Raw genomic sequence first — 6,524 nt, forward strand, 5'->3', positions numbered from 1 at the left:
AATTTTCCAACAAGTTTTATCACAACAAAGAAAAACAGTAACCCCCTCCCCCCAATACAAAAACAATAAATTAACAACAAGAAAAAGAAATAAGCGTAAAACCATGAGAATAAACCCCCATAACAAACCCGTAGCCCCCCCCGGGTTGCTGCTGAAGTTCACCCCCCTCTAATACTCTGCCAGGAAATCAAGAAAAGGCTGCCATCACCGGAAGAACCCTTGCACTGACCCCCTCAGGGCAAACTTGACCCTCTCCAGTTTAATAAACCTAGCCAGGTCGCTGATCCAGGACTCCGGGCTTGGTGACTTCGCATCCCTCCACTGTAAAAGGATCCTTTGCCGGGCTACTAGGGACGCAAAGGCCAGGATACCGGCCTCTCTCGCCTCCTGCACTCCCGGCTCCAACGCTACCCAAAAAATGGCGAGCCCGCAGCCCGCTTCCACCCTGGAGCCCGACCACCTTGGACAAGGTCCCCCCCACCCCCTTTTAGAAACCCTCCAACGCCGAACATGCCCAGAACATGTGGGTGTGATTCGCTGGGCTCCCCGAACACCTGCCACACCTTTCCTCTCCCCCGAAGAACCGGCTCAGCCTGGTCCCAGTCATATGCGCCCTATGCAGCACCTTTAGTTGGATTAGACTAAGCCGTGCGCAAGAAGAGGAGGAATTCACCCTCCCCAGGGCATCCGCCCACGTCCCCTCATCAACCTCCTCCCCCAACTCCTCCCACTTCGCTTTCAGCTCCTCCACCGAGGCCTCCTCCGCCTCCTGCATCAACTGATAAATTGCCGAGATCCTACCCTCGCCGACCCACATCCCCGAGAGCACCCTATCCTGAACCCCCCTTGGCGGCAGTAATGGAAACTCCGTCACCTGCCGCCTAACAAACGCCTTAATCTGCATATACCTAAAGGAATTCCCTGGGGGGAGACCCCACTTCCCCTCCAACTCCTCTAAGGTCGCAAACTTCCTGTCTAGGAAGAGGTCCCCCATCCGCCTGATACCTGCCCTGTGCCAACTCAGAAACCCTCCATCTATCCTCCCTGGTACAAACCGGTGGTTCCACCGTATCGGGGACCAAACTGAGGCCTTCACTTCCCCCCTATGTCCGCTCCACTGCCCCCAGATTTTGAGGGTAGCCACCACTACTGGACCTGAAGAATACCTTGCCGGGGGGAGCGGCAACAGGGCCGTCACCAGCGCCTCTAAACTCGTGCCCACACAAGACGCCGCCTCCAACCTCTTCCATGCGGCTCCCTCCCCCTCCATCACCCACCTACGAATCATTGCCACGTTCGCAGCCAGTAATACCCACACAGGTTGGGCAGCGCCAATCCACCAACCTCCCTGCCTCGCTCCAAGAATACCCTCCTCACCCTCGGGGTCTTCTGCGCCCACACAAACCCCGTAATACTCCTACTGCCCCTCCTAAAGAAAGCCTTCGGAATCATAATTGGTAAACACTGGAAGAGAAACAAAAACCTCGGGAGCACCGTCATCTTAGCCGACTGGACCCTGCCCGCTAGGGAGAGTGGCAACACATCCACCTCCTGAACTCCTCCTCCATCTGCTCCACCAGCCTCATGAAGTTTAACCTATGCAGGGCCCCCCAGCTCCTGGCTATCTGGACTCCCAGGTATCTGAAGCTCCTCTCTGCCCTTTTCAGCGGGCGCTCCCCTATCACTTTCGCCTGGTCAGCCATATGCACCATGAACAGCTCACTCTTCCCCACATTGAGCTTATAGCCAGAGAAGTCTCCAAACTCCCCGAGGATCCTTATCACCACACTGGCACCCTCCCCGCCGGATCTGCAATGTACAGCAGTAAATCGTCCGCATACAGCGACAGCCGGTGCTCCCCCCCCCCCCCCCCACCCCCCCCCCCCCCCCCCCCCCGCACAATCCCCCTCCAGTTCCTCGATTCCCTCAGCGCCATGGCCAGGGGTTCGATCGCCAACGCGAACAACAGGGGAAACAAGGGGCACCCCTGCCTCGTCCCCCGGTACAACCGAAAGTCCTCCGACCTCCTCCCATTCGTCACCACGCTCGCTACCGAATCATCATACAGCAGCCTCACCCACCTAATGAATCCCTCACCAAACCCAAATCTCCTCAACACCTCCCACAGGTAGCTCCACTCCACCCTATCAAAAGCTTTCTCCACATCCATCGATGCCACTATCTCCGCCTCCCCATCCGCCGCCGACATCATCATGACATTTAGAAGCCGCCGCACACTGACATTCAGCTGCCTCCCCTTCACAAAACCCATTTGGTCCTCGTGAATAACCTGCTGGACCACCTCTTCCACCCTCCTGGCCAGTATCTTGGCCAGCAGTTTCACGTCCACATTGAGGAGCGAGATCGGCCTGTAAGATCCACACTGGAGGGGGTCCTTATCTCGCTTCAAAATCAATGAAATTAATGCTCTGGACATCGTCGGGGGCAAGACCCCCCCCTCCCTTGCCTCATTCAGGGTCCTCACTAACAGCGGACCCAACAGGTCTGAGAATTTCTTGTAAAATTCCACCGGGAACCCGTCAGGCCCCGGTGCCTTCCCTGACTGCATACTCCCCATCACATTGGTCAGCTCCTCCAGCTCGACTGGCGCCCCCAGACCCTCCGTCTACTCCTCCCTACTCTCGGGAACTCCAGCTTGTCCAAAAAGCGTTCCATTCCACCCTCCTCCCCAGGGGGCACTGACCGGTACAACTCCGCATAGAAGGACCTGAACACTCCGTTAATGCCCCTTGCACTCCGCACCAGATTCCCTCCTCCGTCTCTGACTCCCCCATCTCCCTCGCCGCCTCCCGCTTCCGGAGCTGGTGGGCCAGCATCCGACTTGCCTTCTCCCTGTACTCATATACTGCCACTTGCGCCCTCCTCCACTGCGCCTCCGCCTTCCGGGTGGTCAGTATATCGAACTCCGCTTGGAGACTGCGACGCTTCCTCAAAAGCCCTTCATCCGGGACCTCCACGTACCTCCTGTCCACCCTTACCATTTCTTCCACCAACCTCGCCCTCTCTTTTTTCTCCCCCCTCTCCCTGTGTGCCCTAATATAAATCAGCTCCCCTCTAACCACCACCTTCAACGCCTCCCAGACCACCCCCACCTGCACCTCCCCATTGTCATTAGTTTCCAAATACCCCTCTATACATCTCCGCACCCGCCCACATACCTCCTCGTCCGACAGCAGCCCCACCTCTAACCTCCACAGCGGGCGTTGATCCTCCCCCTCCCCCAGCTCCAGGTCCACCCAATGCGGAGCGTGGTCAGATATGGCTATCGCCGAATACTCCGCCCCTATCACCCTCGGAATCAACTGACAGCTGAAGACATAAAAGTCAATCCAGGAGTAAGCCTTATGGACATGGGAGAAGAATGATAACTCCCTACCCCCCGGCCTCATAAACCTCCAAGGGTCCACCCCCCCCCATCTGGTCCATGAACCCCCCTCAGCACTGTGGGCGCCGCCGGCCTCTTACCGGTCCTGGACCTAGAACGATCCAGGGCCGGGTCCAGCACTGTATTAAAATCTCCTCCCATTATCAAGCCCCCTGCCTTAAGATCTGGAATCCGGCCCAGCATGCGCCGCATGAAGCCTGCATCGTCCCAATTTGGAGCGTACACATTAACCAGCACCACCCGCTCCCCTTGGAGTCTACCGCTCACCATTACGTATCTGCCACAGCTATCCACCACCACGCTCGTCGCCACAAACGACAAGCTCTTTCCCACCAAAATCGGTTCCTCGCATCCAACCCCGAATGGAACACTTGTCCAACCCACCCTCTTCTCAGCCTAACCTGATCCGCCACCCTAAGGTGCGTTTCCTGGAGCATAGCCACATCAGCCCCTAGCCCCTTCAAGCGCGCCATCACCCGGGCCCGCTTGACCGGCCCATTCAGCCCCCTTACATTCCATGTGACCAGCCGAATCGGGGAACTATTCCCCCTTGCTCTGCGCCCGTCAGTCATAACTCTCCCTCGGCCCACCACGTGCCTGCAGCACCTCCACGGCCCGTTCCCCACGGAGGCAGATCCCCCATCACCATCTGTTCCCCTTCGGCCCTTCCAGCAGCAACCCACCCCGCGGGAAAGAAAAAGGCGCGCGTCCCAACGGGCCTACAAAACAGACCCCCAACTTTCCACCAGAGAGAAAGGAACAGAAATAAATAGTAGAAAAGCCCCGAAAAAGAGAGAAAAAAAAGACCAACAAAGAAGTACAAGGGAGAACAGAGCCTCCGGACAATGTACATCAGTCTCCAGCCTCCAATCAGTCTCAGTCCTCAGTTCGAGTCCAGTTTCTCTGCCTGGACAAAGGCCCAGGCCTCTTCTGGAGAGTCAAAGTAGTACTGGCGGTCTTTATAGGTGACCCAGAGGCGTGCCGGCTGTAGCAGGCCGAACTTCACCCCTCTCTTGTGCAGCACTGCCTTCGACCGGTTATAACCAGCCCTTTTCTTCGCCAGCTCTGCGCTCCAGTCCTGATAAATCCGAACCTCTGCATTCTCCCACCTGCTGCTCCTCTCCTTTTTAGCCCATCTCAGCACACATTCTCGGGCGACGAAGCAGTGAAAACGGACCAGCACCGCCCTTGGCGGCTCGTTCGGCCTGGGCTTCCTCACCAACACCCAATGGGCACCTTCCAGCTCCAAGGGCCCTTGGAAGGACCCCGCTCCCATTAGCGAGTTCAGCATCAAGGCCACATAGGCCCCCAGGTCCGATCCCTCCAGCCCCTCCGGGAGGCCCAGGATCCGCAAGGTTTTCCGCCGCGAGCGGTTCTCCATTTCCTCCATCCTCTCTTGCCATTTCTTGTGGGGCGCCTCGTGTGACTCCACCTTCACTGCCAGGCCTTGGATTTAATCCTCGTTCTCCGAGGCCTTTTGCCGTAACTCGCGGATCTCTGCACCCTGAGCCGCCATGAGCTTATCCAGTGAGGCCTTAAGCGGTTCCAGCAGCTCAGCTTTCAGCTCTCTGAAGCAGCTCCTGCTGCTCCTGCGCCCACTGCTGCCACGCTGCCGGTTCCCCGCCCGCTGCCATCTTGTTCTTCCTGCCTCACACCTTTCTTTGCTCCAAAGCCGATTTTTTGACCGCCCCGCTCCTGGACCAGTCCATCCACCGGAAGATAAGCGCAGTGGATGCGTTCCCACACCGGGAAAAGTCCAACCAGCGCCGCTACGGGCCCTTAAAAGAGCCCAAAAGACCGAAAATAGCGGGAGCCACTGAACGTGCGGCTTAGCTCCGCATCACCGCAACCGGAAGTCCAAAATACATTTTTTGAAGAAAGAGTGCAGCAAATTGTTGAAGAAAATATTATGGGGTTGATGGAATGGGAGAGATATCAAGGCTTTAGGTCAAGTTCTGGCAAATGAGATTAGGTAGGCAGGTCAGGTATTTTTCATGCATTGGTGCGGAATCGATGGGCTGAAGGGCCTCTTCTGCACTGTATTATTCTGCGATTATTGAGTACTTTGTCTTGGTTTTCTCAGAAGAATGCCATCAAATGAAGGAAAAGGGTTGAGTAATTAGGATAACTACAGATCAAGAATGAACCCTGAAAGAAAATGAGTGGAACTTTTAACTGGAAAAGACGCTAGACCTTTTTTGGCACACGGCCTGGTATACTTATAGCAGAGGGCTGCCCACAATATTTCATGATGTGGAGATGCCGGCGTTGGACTGGGGTGAGCACAGTAAGAAGTCTTACAACACCAGGTTAAAGTCCAACAGGTTTGTTTCAAACACGAGCTTTCGGAGCACGGCTCCTTCCTCAGGTGAATGGAGCATTCACCTGAAGAAGGAGCCGTGCTCCGAAAGCTCGTGTTTGAAACAAACCTGTTGGACTTTAACCTGGTGTTGTAAGACTTCTTACTGTGCACAATATTTCAGACATCCTTGAATATGAACGTTCTGACACTGAGGGTTGCCAACATAACACCCTCTGTTCTGTAAGACAAAACAATAAGTCCAGGAACCATAGACCAGTCAGCATAATATCAGTGGCAGATAGGGTTCTGGACTGCATCAGAACACACTATTCAGGATAAGACGAATACTCAGTTAAACAGAGCAGGATTAAGTAAGGGCAATTAGAATGGATTTGTAAAAGATAAGTAGTGACAATTTTAAGAATAGTTTGAGGATACAGTGGAATGTATTGATAAAGGAAATGATGTGTTCAAAAGGCATTTGAAGGAGGTTTGTTGATATAATTAGTCATGCAACATAAAAGCAAGTAGGCAATAAATAAGCTGGTGAGAGGACAGTAAAGAGTTGAGTCATCTGGATTTTTCACGATTTCAGGAGATTTAGAGAATGGTGACCCTGGGAAGGGGGTAGTATCGGCGGTTTATGGGGCTATTTTGGAGGAGGAGCAGGCGCCGCTAGAAGGGATCAAGGCAAAGTGGGAGGGAGAATTGGGAGATGGTATGGAGGAGGGGTCCCGGGGAGTACTGGATGACTCTTTGTCACAGCTGGAGAGAACTGGAAATAGGGTCAGATTTCTACAGTTGTACAGCACTTTC

Source organism: Scyliorhinus canicula, chromosome 2 (assembly GCF_902713615.1).
Source record: "Scyliorhinus canicula chromosome 2, sScyCan1.1, whole genome shotgun sequence".
NCBI classification, from domain to species: domain Eukaryota; kingdom Metazoa; phylum Chordata; class Chondrichthyes; order Carcharhiniformes; family Scyliorhinidae; genus Scyliorhinus; species Scyliorhinus canicula.